The sequence below is a fragment of the Pseudophryne corroboree genome, chromosome 4, assembly GCF_028390025.1.
Source record: "Pseudophryne corroboree isolate aPseCor3 chromosome 4, aPseCor3.hap2, whole genome shotgun sequence".
NCBI classification, from domain to species: domain Eukaryota; kingdom Metazoa; phylum Chordata; class Amphibia; order Anura; family Myobatrachidae; genus Pseudophryne; species Pseudophryne corroboree.
Genome location: NC_086447.1, coordinates 104,701,340 through 104,725,731, shown reverse-complemented (window position 1 = coordinate 104,725,731; position 24,392 = coordinate 104,701,340). Strand labels below are relative to the sequence as shown.

General features: G+C 43.3%; 1 protein-coding gene across 2 annotated transcripts in view; it reads right to left on the bottom strand.

The window, feature by feature from the left end:
- The window catches only part of WDR35 (WD repeat domain 35), a 270,202-nt gene that overhangs the window by 214,072 nt on the left and 31,738 nt on the right, over window positions 1–24,392 (bottom strand). The gene's annotated exons all lie outside the window — the stretch shown is intronic.

The window sequence follows — 24,392 nt, the reverse complement described above, 5'->3', positions numbered from 1 at the left end:
GAGGTAGTGGGCGTTTTTGAGCCCCTGATGGCCTCTGAGATGCCTGGGCAGGCGCGGGCTGAGATGCCGGCTGTCCCAAAGCTGCGTCATCGAACCTTTTATGCAAGGAGTTGACACTGTCGGTTAATACCTTCCACATATCCATCCACTCTGGTGTCGGCCCCGCAGGGACTCCGTAAGGACCATGGGGAATCGACGGGCTCCGCAGGAGACTGGGCACTCTAAAGAAAGATTCAGTACTATCTGGTGTGCACTGGCTCCTCCCTCTATGCCCCTCCTCCAGACCTCAGTTAAGGAAACTGTGCCCGGAAGAGCTGACATTACAAGGAAAGGATTTTGGAATCCAGGGTAAGACTCATACCAGCCACACCAATCACACTGTACAACTTGTGATAAGCTTACCCAGTTAACAGTATGAACAACAACTGAGCATCACTCAACCGATGCTACATAACCATAACCCTTTGTTAAGCAATAACTATATACACGTATTGCAGAAAGTCCGCACTTGGGACGGGCGCCCAGCATCCACTACGGACTACGAGAAATAGAATTACCGGTGAGTAAATTATTTTCTCTAACGTCCTAGTGGATGCTGGGGACTCCGTAAGGACCATGGGGATTATACCAAAGCTCCCAAACGGGCGGTAGAGTGCGGATGACTCTGCAGCACCGAATGGGCAAACACAAGGTCCTCCTCAGCCAGGGTATCAAACCTGTAGAATTTTGCAAAAGTGTTTGAACCCGACCAAGTAGCAGCTCGGCAAAGCTGTAATGCCGAGACCCCTCGGGCAGCCGCCCAAGAAGAGCCCACTTTCCTTGTGGAATGGGCTTTCACTGATTTCGGCTGCGGCAATCCCGCGGCAGAATGAGCCTGCTGAATCGTGTTACAGATCCAGCGAGCAATAGTTTGCTTTGAAGCAGGAGCACCCAGCTTGTTGGATGCATACAGGATAAACAGCGAGTCAGTCTTCCTGACTCCAGCCGTTCTGGTTACATAAATCTTCAAAGCCCGGACTACGTCCAGCAACTTGGAGTCCACGAGTAGCCGCAGGCACCACAATAGGTTGGTTCAAATGAAAAGATGACACCACCTTTGGCAGAAACTGCGGACGAGTCCGCAATTCTGCCCTGTCCATATGGAAAACCAGATAGGGGCTTTTACATGACAAAGCCGCCAATTCTGACACACGCCTAGCTGAAGCTAAAGCCAACAGCATGACCACTTTCCACGTGAGATACTTTAGTTCCACGGTCTTAAGTGGCTCAAACCAGTGGGATTTCAGGAAATCCAACACCACGTTAAGATCACAAGGTGCCACTGGTGGCACAAAAGGGGGATGAATATGCAGCACTCCCTTAACAAACGTCTGAACCTCAGGCAGTGAAGCCAGTTCTTTTTGAAAGAAGATGGATAGGGTTGAAATCTGGACCTTTATGGACCCTAATTTTAGGCCCATAGTCACACCTGACTGTAGGAAGTGCAGGAATCGACCCAGCTGGAATTCCTCTGTAGGGGCCTTCCTTACGATTCTCAGTACCTTGGGAATGAGAGGAAGAGGAGGAAACACATAGACCGACTGGAACACCCACGGTGTTACCAGTGCGTCCACAGCTATCGCCTGAGGGTCCCTTCACCTGGCGCAATACCTTTTTAGCTTTTTGTTGAGGCGGGACGCCATCATGTCCACCTGTGGCAGTTCCCACCTGACAGTGCTTGCACGTGATTCTCCGCCCAACGAAGAATCCTGGTGGCTTCCGCCATCGCCACTCTGCTTCTTGTGCCGCCCTGGCAGTTTACATGAGCCACTGCGGTGATGTTGTCTGACTGAATCAGCACCGGTTGGTTGCGAAGCAGAGGCTCCGCTTGACTTAGGGCGTTGTATATGGCCCTTAGTTCTAGGATATTTATGTGCAGACAAGCCTCCTGACTTGACCACAACCCTTGGAAGTTTCTTCCCTGAGTGACTGCCCCCCATCCTCGGAGGCTCGCATCCGTGGTCACCAGGACCCAGTCCTGTATGCCGAACCTGCGGCCCTCGAGAAGGTGAGCACTCTGCAGCCACCACAGAAGAGACACCCTGGCCCTGGGGGACAGGGTGATCAGCCGATGCATCTGAAGATGCGATCCGGACCACTTGTCCAACAGATCCCACTGAAAGATCCTCGCATGGAACCTGCCGAAGGGAATGGCTTCGTATGATGCCACCATCTTTCCCAGGACTCGCGTGCAGTGATGCACCGACACCCGTTTCAGTTTTAAGAGGTCTCTGACTAGAGTCACGAGCTCCTGAGCCTTCTCCGCAGGGAGAAACACCTTCTTCTGGTCTGTGTCCAGAATCATGCCCAGAAAGGGCAGACGCGTCGTAGGAATCAGCTGCGATTTTGGGATATTCAGAATCCAGCCGTGCTGCTGCAACACTTCCCGAGAGTGTGCTACGCTGATCAGCAACTGCTCTCTGGACCTCGCCTTTATGAGGAGATCGTCCAAGTATGGGATAATTGTGACTCCTTGCTTTCTCAGGAGCACCATCATTTCCGCCATTACCTTGGTAAATATACTCAGTGCCGTGGAGAGCCCAAACGGCAACGTCCGGAATTGGTAATGACAGTCCTGTACCACAAATCTGAGGTACTCCTGATGAGGTGGATAAATGGGGACATGCAAGTGAGCATCCTTGATGTCCAGAGACACCATAAAATCCCCCTCTTCCAGGCTTGCAATGACCGCTCTGAGCGATTCCATTTTGAACTTGAATTTCTTCAGATAAATGTTCAGGGATTTTAAATTCAAGATGGGTCTGACCAAACCGTCCGGTTTCGGTACTACAAACATAGTGGAATAGTAACCCCTTCCCTGTTGAAGGAGAGGAACCTTTACAACCACCTGCTGGAGGTATAACTTGTGAATTGCTGCCAGCACTACCTCCCTTTCCATGGGGGAAACTGGCAAGGCCGATTTTAGGTAACGGTGAGGAGGCGTCACCTCGAATTCCAGTTTGTATCCCTGAGACACAACTTTTATAGCCCAAGGATCCACCCGTGAGTGAACCCACTGGTGGCTGAAATGTCGGAGACGCGCCCCCACGGCTCCTGGCTCCGCCTGTGGAGCCCCAGGATCATGCGGTGGATTTAGTGGAAGCCGGGGATGACTTTTGTTCCTGGGAACTAGCTGCGTGGTGCAGCCTCTTTCCTCTACCCCTGCCTCTGGCAAGAAAGGATGCACCTCTGACTTTCTTGCTCTTTTGCGAACTAAAGGACTGCATTTGGTAATACGGTGCTTTCTTAGGCTGTGGCGGGACATAAGGCAAGAAATTTGACTTCCCAGCCGTAGCTGTGGAAACTAGTTCTGAGAGACCGTCCCCAAACAATCCCTCACCCTTATAAGGTAAAACCTCCATGTGTTATTTAGAGTCGGTATCCCCCGTCCATTGCCTAGTCCATAAGACCCTTCTGGCAGAAAATAAGAATTTACTTACCGATAATTCTTTTTCTCGGAGTCCGTAGTGGATGCTGGGGTTCCTGAAAGGACCATGGGGAATAGCGGCTCCGCAGGAGACAGGGCACAAAAAGTAAAGCTTTATGATCAGGTGGTGTGTACTGGCTCCTCCCCCTATGACCCTCCTCCAAGCCTCAGTTAGGATACTGTGCCCGGACGAGCGTACACAATAAGGAAGGATTTATGAATCCCGGGTAAGACTCATACCAGCCACACCAATCACACCGTACAACCTGTGATCTAAACCCAGTTAACAGTATGATAACAGAGGAGCCTCTGAAAGATGGCTCCCTACAACAATAACCCGATTTAGGTAACAATAACTATGTACAATTATTGCAGATAATCCGCACTTGGGATGGGCGCCCAGCATCCACTACGGACTCCGAGAAATAGAATTATCGGTAAGTAAATTCTTATTTTCTCTATCGTCCTAGTGGATGCTGGGGTTCCTGAAAGGACCATGGGGATTATACCAAAGCTCCCAAACGGGCGGGAGAGTGCGGATGACTCTGCAGCACCGAATGAGAGAACTCCAGGTCCTCCTTAGCCAGGGTATCAAATTTGTAGAATTTTACAAACGTGTTCTCCCCCGACCACGTAGCCGCTCGGCAGAGTTGTAATGCCGAGACCCCTCGGGCAGCCGCCCAAGAAGAACCCACCTTCCTTGTGGAGTGGGCATTTACCGATTTTGGCTGTGGCAGGCCTGCCACAGAATGTGCAAGCTGAATCGTACTACAAATCCAGCGCGCAATAGTCTGCTTAGACGCAGGAGCGCCCAACTTGTTGGGAGCATATAGTATAAACAGTGAGTCAGATTTCCTGACTCCAGCTGTCCTTGAAATGTATATTTTTAAAGCTCTGACAACGTCCAACAACTTGGAGTCCTCCAAGTCGCTTGTAGCCGCAGGCACTACAATAGGCTGGTTCAGATGAAATGCTGACACCACCTTAGGGAGAAAATGCGGACGAGTCCGCAGTTCTGCCCTGTCCGAATGGAAAATCAGATATGGGCTTTTGTAAGATAAAGCTGCCAGTTCTGACACTCTCCTGGCCGAAGCCAGGGCTAGTAGCATGGTCACTTTCCATGTGAGATATTTCAAATCCACATTTTTTAGTGGTTCAAACCAATGAGATTTGAGAAAGTCCAAAACAACATTGAGATCCCACGGTGCCACTGAAGGCACCACAGGGGGCTGTATATGCAGTACTCCCTTAACAAAGGTCTGGACTTCAGGAACTGAAGCCAATTCTTTCTGGAAGAAAATCGACAGGGCCGAAATTTGAACCTTAATAGATCCCAATTTGAGACCCATAGACAATCCTGATTGCAGGAAATGTAGGAATCGACCCAGTTAAAATTCCTCCGTCGGAGCACTCCGATCCTCGCACCACGCAACATATTTTCGCCAAATGCGGTGATAATGTTGCGCGGTTACTTCCTTCCTTGCTTTAATCAAGGTAGGAATGACTTCTTCCGGAATGCCTTTTCCCTTTAGGATCCGGCGTTCAACCGCCATGCCGTCAAACGCAGCCGCGGTAAGTCTTGAAACAGACAGGGACCCTGCTGAAGCAGGTCCCTTCTCAGAGGTAGAGGCCACGGATCCTCCGTGATCATCTCTTGAAGTTCCGGGTACCAAGTCCTTCTTGGCCAATCCGGAGCCACTAGTATCGTTCTTACGCCTCTTTGCCGTATAATTCTCAATACTTTTGGTATGAGAGGCAGAGGAGGAAACACATACACCGACTGGTACACCCAAGGCGTCACCAGCGCGTCCACAGCTATTGCCTGCGGATCTCTTGACCTGGCGCAATACCTGTCCAGTTTTTTGTTGAGGCGAGACGCCATCATGTCCACCATTGGTCTTTCCCAACGGGTTACAAGCATGTGGAAAACTTCAGGATGAAGTCCCCACTCTCCCGGGTGAAGGTCGTGTCTGCTGAGGAAGTCTGCTTCCCAGTTGTCCACTCCCGGGATGAACACTGCTGACAGTGCTATCACATGATTCTCCGCCCAGCGAAGAATCCTTGCAGCTTCTGCCATTGCACTCCTGCTTCTTGTGCCGCCCTGTCTGTTTACATGGGCGACTGCCGTGATGTTGTCCGACTGGATCAACACCGGTTTTCCTTGAAGCAGAGGTTCTGCCTGGCTTAGAGCATTGTAGATTGCTCTTAGTTCCAGAATGTTTATGTGAAGAGACGTTTCCAGGCTCGACCACACGCCCTGGAAGTTTCTTCCTTGTGTGACTGCTCCCCAGCCTCTCAGGCTGGCGTCCGTGGTCACCAGGATCCAATCCTGTATGCCGAATCTGCGGCCCTCCAATATATGAGCACTCTGCAACCACCACAGAAGAGATACCCTTGTCCTTGGAGACAGGGTTATCCGCTGGTGCATCTGAAGATGCGACCCTGACCATTTGTCCAGCAGATCCCTCTGGAAAACTCTTGCGTGGAATCTGCCGAATGGAATTGCTTCGTAAGAAGCCACCATTTTTCTGAACCGTGTCCAGAATCATCCCTAAGAACAGCAGACGTGTTGTCGGAATTAACTGGGATTTTGGAATATTCAGAATCCACCCGTGCTGCTTTAGCACTTCTTGAGACAGTGCTAGTCCCATCTCTAGCTGTTCTCTGGACCTTGCCCTTATTAGGAGATCGTCCAAGTATGGGATAATTAATACGCCTTTTCTTCGAAGAAGAATCATCATCTCGGCCATTACCTTGGTAAAGACCCGAGGTGCCGTGGACAATCCAAACGGCAGCGTCTGAAACTGATAGTGACAGTTCTGTACGACGAACCTGAGGTACCCCTGGTGTGAGGGGTAAATTGGAACGTGGAGATACGCATCCTTGATGTCCAAGGATACCATAAAGTCCCCTTCTTCCAGGTTCGCTATCACCGCTCTGAGTGACTCCATCTTGAACTTGAACTTTTTTATGTACAGGTTCAAGGATTTCAGATTTAGAATAGGTCTTACCGAGCCATCCGGCTTCGGTACCACAAATAGAGTGGAATAATACCCCTTTCCTTGTTGTAAAAGGGGTACCTTGACTATCACCTGCTGAGAGTACAGCTTGTGAATGGCTTCCAAGACCGTCACCCTGTCGGAGGGGGACGTTGGTAAAGCAGACTTCAGGAAACGGCGAGGTGGAGACGTCTCTAGTTCCAACCTGTAACCCTGAGATATTATCTGCAGGATCCAGGGATCCACCTGCGAGTGAGCCCACTGCGCGCTGAAATTCTTGAGACGACCCCCCACCGCCCCCGAGTCCGCTTGAGAAGCCCCAGCGTCATGCTGAGGCTTTTGTAGAAGCGGGGGAGGGCTTCTGTTCCTGGGAAGGAGCTGCCTGTTGCAGTCTCTTCCCCTTTCCTCTGCCTCGTGGCAGATATGAATATCCCTTTGCTCTCTTGTTTTTAAAGGAACGAAAGGGCTGCGGCTGAAAAGTCGGTGTCTTTTTCTGTTGGGGAGTGACTTGAGGTAAAAAGGTGGATTTCCCGGCTGTAGCCGTGGCCACCAAATCCGATAGACCAACACCAAATAACTCCTCCCCTTTATACGGCAAAACTTCCATATGCCGTTTTGAGTCCGCATCACCTGACCACTGTCGCGTCCATAAACTTCTTCTGGCCGAAATGGACATAGCACTTACCCGTGATGCCAGTGTGCAAATATCCCTCTGTGCATCACGCATATAAAGAAACGCATCCTTTATTTGCTCTAAAGACAGTAAAACATTGTCCCTATCCAGGGTATCAATATTTTCAATCAGGGACTCTGACCAAGCTACCCCAGCACTGCACATCCAGGCTGTCGCTATAGCTGGTCGTAGTATAACACCTGTATGTGTGTATATACTTTTTTGGATATTTTCCATCCTCCTATCTGCTGGATCTTTAAGTGCGGCCGTCTCAGGAGAGGGTAACGCCACTTGTTTTGATAAGCGTGTGAGCGCCTTGTCCACCCTAGGAGGTGTTTCCCAGCGCGCCCTAACCTCTGGCGGGAAAGGGTATAAAGCCAATAACTTCTTTGAAATTAGCAGTTTTTTATCGGGGGCAACCCACGCTTCATCACACACCTCATTTAATTCATCTGATTCAGGAAAAACTATAGGTAGTTTTTTCACACCCCACATAATACCCTGTTTTGTGGTACCTGTAGTATCAGCAATATGTAACGCCTCCTTCATTGCCAAAATCATATAACGTGTGGCCCTACTGGAAAATACGGTTGATTCGTCACCGTCGCCACTGGAATCAGTGCCTGTGTCTGGGTCCGTGTCGACCGACTGAGGTAACGGGCGTTTTACAGCCCCTGACGGTGTTTGAGGCGCCTGGACAGGTGCTGATTGATTGTCCGGCCGTCTCATGTCGTCAAACGACTGCTTTAGCGTGTTGACACTATCCCGTAATTCCATAAATAAAGCCATCCATTCTGGTGTCGACTCCCTAGGGGGTGACATCCCCATATTTGGCAATTGCTCCGCCTCCACACCAATATCGTCCTCATACATGTCGACACACACGTACCGACACACAGCAGACACACAGGGAATGCTCTTAAAGAAGACAGGACCCCACTAGCCCTTTGGGGAGACAGAGGGAGAGTTTGCCAGCACACACCAAAAGCGCTATATATGACAGGGATAGCCTTATAATAAGTGCTCCCTATATAGCTGCTTTAATATATATAATTTTGCCACAATTTTGCCCCCCCTCTCTTGTTTTACCCTGTTTCTGTAGTGCAGTGCAGGGGAGAGCCTGGGAGCCTTCCTGACCAGCGGAGCTGTGTGAGGAAAATGGCGCTGTGTGCTGAGGAGATAGGCCCCGCCCCTTTTTCGGCGGGCTCGTCTCCCGCTCTTTAACGGATTCTGGCAGGGGTTAAATATCTCCATATAGCCCCCGGAGGCTATATGTGAGGTATTTTATGCCAAAAAATAGGTTTACATTGCTTCCCAGGGCGCCCCCCCCCCCAGCGCCCTGCACCCTCAGTGACTGCCGTGTGAAGTGTGCTGAGAGCAATGGCGCACAGCTGCAGTGCTGTGCGCTACCTTAAGAAGACTGAGGAGTCTTCTGCCGCCGATTCTGGACCTTCTTCTCTTTTCAGCATCTGCAAGGGGGCCGGCGGCGAGGCTCCGGTGACCATCCAGGCTGTACCTGTGATCGTCCCTCTGGAGCTAATGTCCAGTAGCCAAAGAAGCCAATCCATCCTGCACGCAGGTGAGTTCACTTCTTCTCCCCTAAGTCCCTCGTTGCAGTGATCCTGTTGCCAGCAGGACTCACTGTAAAATAAAAAACCTAAGCTAAACTTTTCTAAGCAGCTCTTTAGGAGAGCCACCTAGATTGCACCCTTCTCGGACGGGCACAAAAACCTAACTGAGGCTTGGAGGAGGGTCATAGGGGGAGGAGCCAGTACACACCACCTGATCATAAAGCTTTACTTTTTGTGCCCTGTCTCCTGCGGAGCCGCTATTCCCCATGGTCCTTTCAGGAACCCCAGCATCCACTAGGACGATAGAGAAATGGACATTGCGTTTACTCTAGAGCCCAGCAGGCAAATGTCCCTCTGGGCATCCCGCATATATAGGACCGCGTCCTTGATATGTGCCAGGGTCATTAGAACAGAGTCCCTGTCCAGGGTATCTAACTCCTCAGACAGAGTATCCGTCCATGCTGCTACCGCACTACACATCCAGGCCGAAGCAATTGCTGGCCTCAGCAGCGTACCAGAATGTGTGTAAACAGACTTCAGGATAGCTTCCTGCTTTCTATCCGCAGGATCCTTTAGGGCGGCCGTATCCTGAGACGGCAGGGCTACCTTCTTAGATAAGCTTGTCAACGCCTTGTCTACCCTGGGGGAGGATTCCCAGCGTAACCTGTCCGTTGGCGGGAAAGCCACTTTGACGGGGAAAAAGCCACTTCTTGCTTTTTCTCCCCATACATATAAATCCTCTTGTCAGGGACAGGATTTTCCTCAGAAATGTGTAACACATCCTTCATTGCCACAATCATGTAGCGGATGGGTTTAGTCATTTTAGGCTGTAACTTTGCATCATCGTCATCGACACTGGAATCAGATTCCGTGTCGACGTCTGTGTCAACTAACTGGGATATTGGGCGCTTTTGAGACCCTGACGGCCTCTGCGCTGTGGGAGCAGGCATGGGTTGAGACCCCGACTGTCCCAAGGCTACAGCTTTATCCAATCTGTTATGTAAGGAGCTTACATTATCATTTAACACCTTTCACATATCCATCCAATCAGGTGTCGGCCCCGTCGGGGCCAACACCACATCTATTTGCACTTGTTCTGCCTCCACGTATCCTTCCTCATCAAACATGTCGACACAGGCGTACCGACACACCGCACACATACAGGGAACGCTCTGACTGAGGACAGGACCCCACAAAGGCTTTTGGGGAGACAGAGAGAGAGTATGCCAGCACACACCCCAGCACTATATAACCCAGGGATTACACTGTACCTTAGTGTTTACCCAGTAGCTGCTGTTTTATATATATATATATATATATATATATATATATATCTCTGCGCCTAAACTTATGTGCCCCCCCTCTCTTTTTTACCCTCTATTGCACCTGTATACTGCAGGGGAGAGCCTGGGGAGCGTCCTTCCAGCGGAGCTGTGAAGAGAAAATGGCGCTGGTGTACTGAGGAAGAAGGCCCCGCCCCCTCAGCGGCGGGCTTCTGTCCCGCTTCTCATGTGTAAAAATGGCGGGGGCTCGCACATATATACAGTGCCTGACTGTATATATGTATACTTTTGCCATCAGGTATCTTAATTGCTGCCCAGAGCGCCCCCCCCTGCGCCCTGCACCCTACAGTGACCGGAGTGTGTAGATGTGCTGCGGGAGCAATGGCGCACAGCTGCAGTGCTGTGCGCTACCTTAAGTGAAGACAGGAGTCTTCTGCCGCCGATTTCGATGTCTTCTTGCTTCTGCTGCTTCTGTACTTCTGGCTCTGCGAGGGGGACAGCGGCGCGGCTCCGGGAACGGACGATCAAGGTTAGGTACCTGTGTTCGATCCCTTTGGAGCTAATGGTGTCCAGTAGCCTAAGAAGCGCAACTTAGCTGCAGTGAGTAGGTTTGCTTCTCTCCCCTCAGTCCCACGTAGCAGAGAGTCTGTTGCCAGCAGAAGCTCTCTGAAAATAAAAAACCTGACAAAATACTTTCTTTTCTAGCAAGCTCAGGAGAGCCCACTAGGAGCACCCAGCTCTGGCCGGGCACAGATTCTAACTGTGCCCGGCCAGTGCCAGTGCACACCAGATAGTACTGAATCTTTCTTTAGAGTGCCCAGTCTCCTGCGGAGCCCGTCTATTCCCCATGGTCCTTACGGAGTTCCCAGCATCCACTAGGACGTTAGAGAAATCAATGATATGTGCAAGGTGTTAAAGGCAGCAATACAAAATAAACACAACTGTGAATGTAAGGTATATACAGCGCTAACAGAAAACTGGATATGGGAAAATAATCACAATTTATTAAAAGACATTGTTGCAACAAGTAAATTCATATATAAAAGAAGGACAATATTTTGTCATCATTAAAAAATAAATAAATAAAGAAATATATATAGGGCAGGCACAGCAATTTTTGTTTGATAAATTACCACACGAGGAGACCGAATAGATGTACTGGTATGAGTCCTTGGAATGGTAGCCACAGTCCTAGGGAGCAGTTTGCAGTGCTAGCAGATGAAGTCCAAATATAAGAGGCAGATCTTTCAGATGTTTGATCCGGACTGAGGTGCGTCCTGTTGGATTAGTGGATCTTTCTGCGCCTCGTGGACATCCGCTATTTTTCCCAATTAGCTGGTGGACTTCTAGGCTGGTTTCCAAGTTCCAAGAATAGTTCCAGTGATATACGGCTCCTCAGAACCAACGCGTTTCGCTGTATTCACAGCTTTTTCAAGGTGTATGTGCCCTCTGTGTGGATGCCCTTTTTAAAGGCTGTGCTAATTGCCCATTGAAAACAGCTGAGATCGATTTTGAATATCTCAATACATCAAAAAACAAAACCATATCCAGTTCAAACTAATTGTAATCGGTGGAGACAAATGTATATTCATAAACCCAACAGAAATAATTAGTATAAAAGAAGATGTATATTAAGAATACAGGAATACTTCCTGTTTATTTATGGGCAGGTCACATGACCGCATGTGTATGTCGTCATGTGTTGGTTCAGTCCAGACATGTGACCTAATCACGTGACTTGGTCACGTGACTCGCTCCGGTCACGTGACTCGCTCCGGTCACGTGACTCGCTCCGGTCACGTGACTCGCTCCGGTCACGTGACTCGCTCCGGTCACGTGACCGGCGCCATGTCCGGACATACAGCACCTCGTGTCACTTTCTATCTTGTATTTATTAGACGTCAGGTCACATGTTGGAAGCAAACATGTGACCGGCATCATAGGCCGGAAATGCATCATTCCCTTACTCTGAAGCCTCTAAAGGATCACGTGACCGGGTGCAGAAATAGTTATATTGCCCTTAGTAGATGTTTTACCTTTATTCCACAATACAAATTCGTTATTATACTTGTGAAACTTCACTATAGGTAGTATAAATTCTTTAAATAGATAATTGTGGGTATATAAGGAAAGAGTAAAAATTCCATAACAGCGATATCTGTCAGCAGTTCCAATGCAGTGTTAATAAACATAAATAAACACATGAGGTATAAACTTCTTTCAATTTGTTTTATCATAGACTATGATCAGGTATAGACATTATTCCAAGTATATATCCAAGGGGTTGTCACATCGTTTATTTATAGAAAATAAGCATATACTTGGAATGAGCCTTTTCCTCTTCCTCTCTTTACTGACATCTTGTGGTGGATTTCCATAATGGTATTTCCTAAGGAGATATCTATTGATTTTCACAACCACCGTCAAAGATGTAATCTAGGGGGTTGATTTCTTTCAAGTATATGGGGGATATATAAATATATTGTATACATAAACCTTTCATGTTATGTGTATATATTTCCTTTCACAAAGAAAAAAGTAATATAGAGCACATATTCCATATTATTAAAGATATAGGTGGATTAATCATTTAAACCATATGTAAGGGGATCAATTCATTTTCCTAAAATTACAGTACTGCATTTAATTCCAACCCTTCATTGAGACCACTGGGATGTAATGTATTAAGCTGAAAAGTCCAAAAAATCTCTTGACGGCATAGTTTAGTGAATCTGTCTCCCCCCCGGGTTGTTTGCGGAATGTGTTCTAATCCGATAAGCCGTAGGGAGCTAGGGTCTTTGTTGTGGTGGTGAAAAAAGTGCCTTGATACACTATGTTTTGTGAAACCGATGGTAATGTTTCTACGATGTTCCATAAATCTAGATTTTAAGGCTCTGGTTGTTCTGCCAACATATTTGAGACTACACCCACACTCCAACAAATAAACAACCCAAGTTGTGTTACAATTAATGAAACTAGAAATATTTATAAATTTCTCCTCTGATATTAGGTTTATGATTTTAGTTTTATTCCGTACATATGAACAGGTAGTACATCTGTTGGCCCCACATTTGTAGAAACCTTTTGGTTTCGTGGTTAGCCATGATGTTTCACCCTTTTTATATATTTCCCTTTCTTGTGATCTTATTTGGCTAGGAGCCAATATTGTTTTTAATGATTTATTTTTCTTAAAGATAAATTCTGGTTTTCTAGGGAGTACGTTACTTAAAATAGGGTCACTTTGTAACATATGATAATTTTGTTTCACTATATTCCTGATTTGGTTGGATTTGCTGTTAAATTTGGATATGAAAGCCAATTCTTTTTTCTCAGAGGGTTTTTTTTGTTTAGGATGGAGGAGTGTGTGTCTATCAATTTTTTCTACTTCTGCACTTATTTTGTCTAGTAGATGTTGAGGGTAGTCTCTATCTGAAAAGGATTCTAACAAACCTTTAGCTTGCGTCTTAAATGATTGGGTGGAGGAGCAGTTTCTTTTTATGCGTAAAAGTTGTCCCTTTGGAATATTGTTCTTCCATGATAGATGGTGAGCGCTTCTATAATTTAGATATGAGTTATGACCCACTTCTTTTATATAATTGGAAGTGTGAATACAATTATCAATTATTTCCAGTGTGATATCCAAAAAATTGATTTTGGAGGAACTGTAGTGGGAAGTGAATTTTAAATTATAGGTGTTGTTGTTAAGGGACGTGACTAATTCCGAAAAGGTGTCTATATCTCCATCCCAAATGAAAAATAAATCATCAATATATCTTCCGTATAGGACGAGACGTGCGCCGAGCCCGCCCCCCCAGATGAGGTTATCCTCCAACTCCCCCATATATAGGTTGGCGTAACTCGGCGCAAATCTCGTACCCATAGCGGTGCCCATTGTCTGGCGATAAAACGTGTCCATGAAAAGAAAATAATTGTGAGATAGTATGAAATTAATAGAGTCGACAATAAACCCCCGGTGTCTCTCGGAAAGGTCTGCATCTTCTGCTAAGATTCGATCTACCACCTGTACACCTTGTTTATGAGGAATATTTGTGTACAAGCTGGATACATCCAGAGTGGCAAATGCATAAGATGATTTCCAAGTGATGTTTTGAATCATTTCTAAGAAGTGCATGGTATCTTTTATATGTGACCTTAACCGAGAGACACGTGATTGGAGGTGACTGTCGACATAAGCTGAAAGGGAAGATGTGAGGGAATTAACTCCTGAAATGATAGGTCGGCCAGGGGGTGATGTGATGGATTTGTGGATTTTTGGCAAGTGATAATAAATGGGGATAGTGGGATGAGGGGGAAACAAAAATCTAAGTTCATCTTTGGATATCACACTGTCGGAAAATGCAGCTGACAGAAGTGCATATAGATCTTTATGGTATCGGTGGGTGGGATCGTCAGCCAGAACTTCATAGAAGTTCACGTCCTCTAATTGTCGGAGCGCTTCTGTGACGTAATCTTCTCTGTTCTGTATGACGATCCCACCCCCCTTATCTGCCCCCTTAATCACAAGAGTGGTGTCTTTAGTCAGATTTCTTATGGCTCGTTTTTCCCATTTATTTAGATTACTTTTAGATTTTATTTCTGACGAGCATATGTTTTGGAAATCTTCTAAAGTGGCCCTATAGAAAGTCTCCACTTGACTACTTTTAAAACTGATCGGGAAGAAATCTGACTTGGACTTGCATATCTTTCTATCGGTGTCATATATCTTTTTAGTCTGAATAGGGGACTGAGACTCATCCTGAAGTTCTTCTAATATTTTAAGAGCGGGATCATCTGTAGAGTCCAAAATAATGGGTATGGCATTAGGTTCAATGTTTATATTCGCCTTTTTTGCGAAAAATCTTTTCCTGCAGAGGGTCCTAATGAACCTATTCAGCTCTACATAGAGGTCGAACATATTAGGGGGTTCTGTGGGGGAGAATTTTAGCCCTTTGCATAAGAGTGATACCTCACTTTTTGTTAGAGGTTTGGAGGATAGATTATATATGCTCCTACTATTATTTGCTAGTTTTCTAGTTTTTAATCTCTTATATTTCTCTTTTTTGCCCCCCCGTCGTCCTCTATACTTTGATCTCTGCCTCTTTTTGGGGTATATGTTTGTTGTCTTCTCCCCCTTATTTGATCTCTGTATTGGTATTCTCGCTGATCTAAAAAAGAGGAAGAAGAGGAGCGGTTTCGTGCAGGGTATTTTTCTTTTTGTTGGACCTGTTTTGGTCTGGCCCCTCTCTGTATGTATCCTTTATTTTGAAGATGAGTAGATATATTTCTACTCGGGGACTCTTCTTGATCCTGACTAGTTGAATTTCTATTCATTTGATTCCCCTTATTATGTTCTATATTCCCTTTTTCTCTATGTTTGAAACCTGAATTTGAATTTCTAAATTTATCTCTATATGTTCTAGTTTCACCATTTTTAAAATCATCTATATCCCGCTTGAATTTTTTACATTTCATCTCAGTGATAGACATTTCAAATTTAATCACCCTCTCAGAGACTACGCGGTCTCTTTCCAAGTATTCTGCGGAGGTCTTATGATTGTCAAGTTTTTTCTTTAAAATGTCTATCTCTGATACCAAGGATTCCACTTTCTTATTTCTAAACCGAATAACTAATTCCATCAAGTGAACTGAGCATTTATCTAAAATGCTTTCCCATTCATTTTGAAACTCAGGGATCTCTCCAAAGATTGAGGGCTTGAATAGGCGCAAACCCCTTGGAATTAGTTTTTGATCAATATATTTTTGCAGGTTTACGCTGTCAAGCCAATGTTTGGTCTCAGCCTTTAGTAGATCCTCAAGCTTCAAAAAATCATTTTTCAACAAATCCTCTTTATCCACATTTGCTATACTTCTGTCATGGTCCCATTTTGACATATACATTTGTCTCCGATTGTATCTATCATTAAAAGAGGAGAAGCAACTCATCTCAGCAGCCAGACGATAACTATGTGAATGTGCAAAAAGAAATAAATTACCAAGGTAATTTGTCCGGCGCTGTTGAGAGGGTATGCTTATCCTTTACAGCTGCTGTTTTAAAGGGATAGTTGGTCCCTGAATAAGTGATAAAAGGTAAGGTATATACAGCGCTAACAGAAAACTGGATATGGGAAAATAATCACAATTTATTAAAAGACATTGTTGCAACAAGTAAATTCATATATAAAAGAAGGACAATATTTTGTCATCATTAAAAAATAAATAAATAAAGAAATATATATAGGGCAGGCACAGCAATTTTTGTTTGATAAATTACCACACGAGGAGACCGAATAGATGTACTGGTATGAGTCCTTGGAATGGTAGCCACAGTCCTAGGGAGCAGTTTGCAGTGCTAGCAGATGAAGTCCAAATATAAGAGGCAGATCTTTCAGATGTTTGATCCGGACTGAGGTGCGTCCTGTTGGATTAGTGGATCTTTCTGCGCCTCGTGGACATCCGCTATTTTTCCCAATTAGCTGGTGGACTTCTAGGCTGGTTTCCAAGTTCCAAGAATAGTTCCAGTGATATACGGCTCCTCAGAACCAACGCGTTTCGCTGTATTCACAGCTTTTTCAAGGTGTATGTGCCCTCTGTGTGGATGCCCTTTTTAAAGGCTGTGCTAATTGCCCATTGAAAACAGCTGAGATCGATTTTGAATATCTCAATACATCAAAAAACAAAACCATATCCAGTTCAAACTAATTGTAATCGGTGGAGACAAATGTATATTCATAAACCCAACAGAAATAATTAGTATAAAAGAAGATGTATATTAAGAATACAGGAATACTTCCTGTTTATTTATGGGCAGGTCACATGACCGCATGTGTATGTCGTCATGTGTTGGTTCAGTCCAGACATGTGACCTAATCACGTGACTTGGTCACGTGACTCGCTCCGGTCACGTGACTCGCTCCGGTCACGTGACTCGCTCCGGTCACGTGACTCGCTCCGGTCACGTGACTCGCTCCGGTCACGTGACCGGCGCCATGTCCGGACATACAGCACCTCGTGTCACTTTCTATCTTGTATTTATTAGACGTCAGGTCACATGTTGGAAGCAAACATGTGACCGGCATCATAGGCCGGAAATGCATCATTCCCTTACTCTGAAGCCTCTAAAGGATCACGTGACCGGGTGCAGAAATAGTTATATTGCCCTTAGTAGATGTTTTACCTTTATTCCACAATACAAATTCGTTATTATACTTGTGAAACTTCACTATAGGTAGTATAAATTCTTTAAATAGATAATTGTGGGTATATAAGGAAAGAGTAAAAATTCCATAACAGCGATATCTGTCAGCAGTTCCAATGCAGTGTTAATAAACATAAATAAACACATGAGGTATAAACTTCTTTCAATTTGTTTTATCATAGACTATGATCAGGTATAGACATTATTCCAAGTATATATCCAAGGGGTTGTCACATCGTTTATTTATAGAAAATAAGCATATACTTGGAATGAGCCTTTTCCTCTTCCTCTCTTTACTGACATCTTGTGGTGGATTTCCATAATGGTATTTCCTAAGGAGATATCTATTGATTTTCACAACCACCGTCAAAGATGTAATCTAGGGGGTTGATTTCTTTCAAGTATATGGGGGATATATAAATATATTGTATACATAAACCTTTCATGTTATGTGTATATATTTCCTTTCACAAAGAAAAAAGTAATATAGAGCACATATTCCATATTATTAAAGATATAGGTGGATTAATCATTTAAACCATATGTAAGGGGATCAATTCATTTTCCTAAAATTACAGTACTGCATTTAATTCCAACCCTTCATTGAGACCACTGGGATGTAATGTATTAAGCTGAAAAGTCCAAAAAATCTCTTGACGGCATAGTTTAGTGAATCTGTCTCCCCCCCGGGTTGTTTGCGGAATGTGTTCTAATCCGATAAGCCGTAGGGAGCTAGGGTCTTTGTTGTGGTGGTGAAAAAAGTGCCTTGATACACTATGTTTTGTGAAACCGATGGTAATGTTTCTACGATGTTCCATAAATCTAGATTTTAAGGCTCTGGTTGTTCTGCCAACATATTTGAGACTACACCCACACTCCAACAAATAAACAACCCAAGTTGTGTTACAATTAATGAAACTAGAAATATTTATAAATTTCTCCTCTGATATTAGGTTTATGATTTTAGTTTTATTCCGTACATATGAACAGGTAGTACATCTGTTGGCCCCACATTTGTAGAAACCTTTTGGTTTCGTGGTTAGCCATGATGTTTCACCCTTTTTATATATTTCCCTTTCTTGTGATCTTATTTGGCTAGGAGCCAATATTGTTTTTAATGATTTATTTTTCTTAAAGATAAATTCTGGTTTTCTAGGGAGTACGTTACTTAAAATAGGGTCACTTTGTAACATATGATAATTTTGTTTCACTATATTCCTGATTTGGTTGGATTTGCTGTTAAATTTGGATATGAAAGCCAATTCTTTTTTCTCAGAGGGTTTTTTTTGTTTAGGATGGAGGAGTGTGTGTCTATCAATTTTTTCTACTTCTGCACTTATTTTGTCTAGTAGATGTTGAGGGTAGTCTCTATCTGAAAAGGATTCTAACAAACCTTTAGCTTGCGTCTTAAATGATTGGGTGGAGGAGCAGTTTCTTTTTATGCGTAAAAGTTGTCCCTTTGGAATATTGTTCTTCCATGATAGATGGTGAGCGCTTCTATAATTTAGATATGAGTTATGACCCACTTCTTTTATATAATTGGAAGTGTGAATACAATTATCAATTATTTCCAGTGTGATATCCAAAAAATTGATTTTGGAGGAACTGTAGTGGGAAGTGAATTTTAAATTATAGGTGTTGTTGTTAAGGGACGTGACTAATTCCGAAAAGGTGTCTATATCTCCATCCCAAATGAAAAATAAATCATCAATATATCTTCCGTATAGGACGAGACGTGCGCCGAGCCCGCCCCCCCAGATGAGGTTATCCTCCAACTCCCCCATATATAGGTTGGCGTAACTCGGCGCAAATCTCGTACCCATAGCGGTGCCCATTGTCTGGCGATAAAACGTGTCCATGAAAAGAAAATAATTGTGAGATAGTATGAAATTAATAGAGTCGACAATAAACCCCCGGTGTCTCTCGGAAAGGTCTGCATCTTCTGCTAAGATTCGATCTACCACCTGTACACCTTGTTTATGAGGAATATTTGTGTACAAGCTGGATACATCCAGAGTGGCAAATGCATAAGATGATTTCCAAGTGATGTTTTGAATCATTTCTAAGAAGTGCATGGTATCTTTTATATGTGACCTTAACCGAGAGACACGTGATTGGAGGTGACTGTCGACATAAGCTGAAAGGGAAGATGTGAGGGAATTAACTCCTGAAATGATAGGTCGGCCAGGGGGTGATGTGATGGATTTGTGGATTTTTGGCAAGTGATAATAAATGGGGATAGTGGGATGAGGGGGAAACAAAAATCTAAGTTCATCTTTGGATATCACACTGTCGGAAAATGCAGCTGACAGAAGTGCATATAGATCTTTATGGTATCGGTGGGTGGGATCGTCAGCCAGAACTTCATAGAAGTTCACGTCCTCTAATTGTCGGAGCGCTTCTGTGACGTAATCTTCTCTGTTCTGTATGACGATCCCACCCCCCTTATCTGCCCCCTTAATCACAAGAGTGGTGTCTTTAGTCAGATTTCTTATGGCTCGTTTTTCCCATTTATTTAGATTACTTTTAGATTTTATTTCTGACGAGCATATGTTTTGGAAATCTTCTAAAGTGGCCCTATAGAAAGTCTCCACTTGACTACTTTTAAAACTGATCGGGAAGAAATCTGACTTGGACTTGCATATCTTTCTATCGGTGTCATATATCTTTTTAGTCTGAATAGGGGACTGAGACTCATCCTGAAGTTCTTCTAATATTTTAAGAGCGGGATCATCTGTAGAGTCCAAAATAATGGGTATGGCATTAGGTTCAATGTTTATATTCGCCTTTTTTGCGAAAAATCTTTTCCTGCAGAGGGTCCTAATGAACCTATTCAGCTCTACATAGAGGTCGAACATATTAGGGGGTTCTGTGGGGGAGAATTTTAGCCCTTTGCATAAGAGTGATACCTCACTTTTTGTTAGAGGTTTGGAGGATAGATTATATATGCTCCTACTATTATTTGCTAGTTTTCTAGTTTTTAATCTCTTATATTTCTCTTTTTTGCCCCCCCGTCGTCCTCTATACTTTGATCTCTGCCTCTTTTTGGGGTATATGTTTGTTGTCTTCTCCCCCTTATTTGATCTCTGTATTGGTATTCTCGCTGATCTAAAAAAGAGGAAGAAGAGGAGCGGTTTCGTGCAGGGTATTTTTCTTTTTGTTGGACCTGTTTTGGTCTGGCCCCTCTCTGTATGTATCCTTTATTTTGAAGATGAGTAGATATATTTCTACTCGGGGACTCTTCTTGATCCTGACTAGTTGAATTTCTATTCATTTGATTCCCCTTATTATGTTCTATATTCCCTTTTTCTCTATGTTTGAAACCTGAATTTGAATTTCTAAATTTATCTCTATATGTTCTAGTTTCACCATTTTTAAAATCATCTATATCCCGCTTGAATTTTTTACATTTCATCTCAGTGATAGACATTTCAAATTTAATCACCCTCTCAGAGACTACGCGGTCTCTTTCCAAGTATTCTGCGGAGGTCTTATGATTGTCAAGTTTTTTCTTTAAAATGTCTATCTCTGATACCAAGGATTCCACTTTCTTATTTCTAAACCGAATAACTAATTCCATCAAGTGAACTGAGCATTTATCTAAAATGCTTTCCCATTCATTTTGAAACTCAGGGATCTCTCCAAAGATTGAGGGCTTGAATAGGCGCAAACCCCTTGGAATTAGTTTTTGATCAATATATTTTTGCAGGTTTACGCTGTCAAGCCAATGTTTGGTCTCAGCCTTTAGTAGATCCTCAAGCTTCAAAAAATCATTTTTCAACAAATCCTCTTTATCCACATTTGCTATACTTCTGTCATGGTCCCATTTTGACATATACATTTGTCTCCGATTGTATCTATCATTAAAAGAGGAGAAGCAACTCATCTCAGCAGCCAGACGATAACTATGTGAATGTGCAAAAAGAAATAAATTACCAAGGTAATTTGTCCGGCGCTGTTGAGAGGGTATGCTTATCCTTTACAGCTGCTGTTTTAAAGGGATAGTTGGTCCCTGAATAAGTGATAAAAGGTAAGGTATATACAGCGCTAACAGAAAACTGGATATGGGAAAATAATCACAATTTATTAAAAGACATTGTTGCAACAAGTAAATTCATATATAAAAGAAGGACAATATTTTGTCATCATTAAAAAATAAATAAATAAAGAAATATATATAGGGCAGGCACAGCAATTTTTGTTTGATAAATTACCACACGAGGAGACCGAATAGATGTACTGGTATGAGTCCTTGGAATGGTAGCCACAGTCCTAGGGAGCAGTTTGCAGTGCTAGCAGATGAAGTCCAAATATAAGAGGCAGATCTTTCAGATGTTTGATCCGGACTGAGGTGCGTCCTGTTGGATTAGTGGATCTTTCTGCGCCTCGTGGACATCCGCTATTTTTCCCAATTAGCTGGTGGACTTCTAGGCTGGTTTCCAAGTTCCAAGAATAGTTCCAGTGATATACGGCTCCTCAGAACCAACGCGTTTCGCTGTATTCACAGCTTTTTCAAGGTGTATGTGCCCTCTGTGTGGATGCCCTTTTTAAAGGCTGTGCTAATTGCCCATTGAAAACAGCTGAGATCGATTTTGAATATCTCAATACATCAAAAAACAAAACCATATCCAGTTCAAACTAATTGTAATCGGTGGAGACAAATGTATATTCATAAACCCAACAGAAATAATTAGTATAAAAGAAGATGTATATTAAGAATACAGGAATACTTCCTGTTTATTTATGGGCAGGTCACATGACCGCATGTGTATGTCGTCATGTGTTGGTTCAGTCCAGACATGTGACCTAATCACGTGACTTGGTCACGTGACTCGCTCCGGTCACGTGACTCGCTCCGGTCACGTGACTCGCTCCGGTCACGTGACTCGCTCCGGTCACGTGACCGGCGCCATGTCCGGACATACAGCACCTCGTGTCACTTTCTATCTTGTATTTATTAGACGTCAGGTCACATGTTGGAAGCAAACATGTGACCGGCATCATAGGCCTGAAATGCATCATTCCCTTACTCTGAAGCCTCTAAAGGATCACGTGACCGGGTGCAGAAATAGTTATATTGCCCTTAGTAGATGTTTTACCTTTATTCCACAATACAAATTCGTTATTATACTTGTGAAACTTCACTATAGGTAGTATAAATTCTTTAAATAGATAATTGTGGGTATATAAGGAAAGAGTAAAAATTCCATAACAGCGATATCTGTCAGCAGTTCCAATGCAGTGTTAATAAACATAAATAAACACATGAGGTATAAACTTCTTTCAATTTGTTTTATCATAGACTATGATCAGGTATAGACATTATTCCAAGTATATATCCAAGGGGTTGTCACATCGTTTATTTATAGAAAATAAGCATATACTTGGAATGAGCCTTTTCCTCTTCCTCTCTTTACTGACATCTTGTGGTGGATTTCCATAATGGTATTTCCTAAGGAGATATCTATTGATTTTCACAACCACCGTCAAAGATGTAATCTAGGGGGTTGATTTCTTTCAAGTATATGGGGGATATATAAATATATTGTATACATAAACCTTTCATGTTATGTGTATATATTTCCTTTCACAAAGAAAAAAGTAATATAGAGCACATATTCCATATTATTAAAGATATAGGTGGATTAATCATTTAAACCATATGTAAGGGGATCAATTCATTTTCCTAAAATTACAGTACTGCATTTAATTCCAACCCTTCATTGAGACCACTGGGATGTAATGTATTAAGCTGAAAAGTCCAAAAAATCTCTTGACGGCATAGTTTAGTGAATCTGTCTCCCCCCCGGGTTGTTTGCGGAATGTGTTCTAATCCGATAAGCCGTAGGGAGCTAGGGTCTTTGTTGTGGTGGTGAAAAAAGTGCCTTGATACACTATGTTTTGTGAAACCGATGGTAATGTTTCTACGATGTTCTAAACAAAAAAAACCCTCTGAGAAAAAAGAATTGGCTTTCATATCCAAATTTAACAGCAAATCCAACCAAATCAGGAATATAGTGAAACAAAATTATCATATGTTACAAAGTGACCCTATTTTAAGTAACGTACTCCCTAGAAAACCAGAATTTATCTTTAAGAAAAATAAATCATTAAAAACAATATTGGCTCCTAGCCAAATAAGATCACAAGAAAGGGAAATATATAAAAAGGGTGAAACATCATGGCTAACCACGAAACCAAAAGGTTTCTACAAATGTGGGGCCAACAGATGTACTACCTGTTCATATGTACGGAATAAAACTAAAATCATAAACCTAATATCAGAGGAGAAATTTATAAATATTTCTAGTTTCATTAATTGTAACACAACTTGGGTTGTTTATTTGTTGGAGTGTGGGTGTAGTCTCAAATATGTTGGCAGAACAACCAGAGCCTTAAAATCTAGATTTATGGAACATCGTAGAAACATTACCATCGGTTTCACAAAACATAGTGTATCAAGGCACTTTTTTCACCACCACAACAAAGACCCTAGCTCCCTACGGCTTATCGGATTAGAACACATTCCGCAAACAACCCGGGGGGGAGACAGATTCACTAAACTATGCCGTCAAGAGATTTTTTGGACTTTTCAGCTTAATACATTACATCCCAGTGGTCTCAATGAAGGGTTGGAATTAAATGCAGTACTGTAATTTTAGGAAAATGAATTGATCCCCTTACATATGGTTTAAATGATTAATCCACCTATATCTTTAATAATATGGAATATGTGCTCTATATTACTTTTTTCTTTGTGAAAGGAAATATATACACATAACATGAAAGGTTTATGTATACAATATATTTATATATCCCCCATATACTTGAAAGAAATCAACCCCCTAGATTACATCTTTGACGGTGGTTGTGAAAATCAATAGATATCTCCTTAGGAAATACCATTATGGAAATCCACCACAAGATGTCAGTAAAGAGAGGAAGAGGAAAAGGCTCATTCCAAGTATATGCTTATTTTCTATAAATAAACGATGTGACAACCCCTTGGATATATACTTGGAATAATGTCTATACCTGATCATAGTCTATGATAAAACAAATTGAAAGAAGTTTATACCTCATGTGTTTATTTATGTTTATTAACACTGCATTGGAACTGCTGACAGATATCGCTGTTATGGAATTTTTACTCTTTCCTTATATACCCACAATTATCTATTTAAAGAATTTATACTACCTATAGT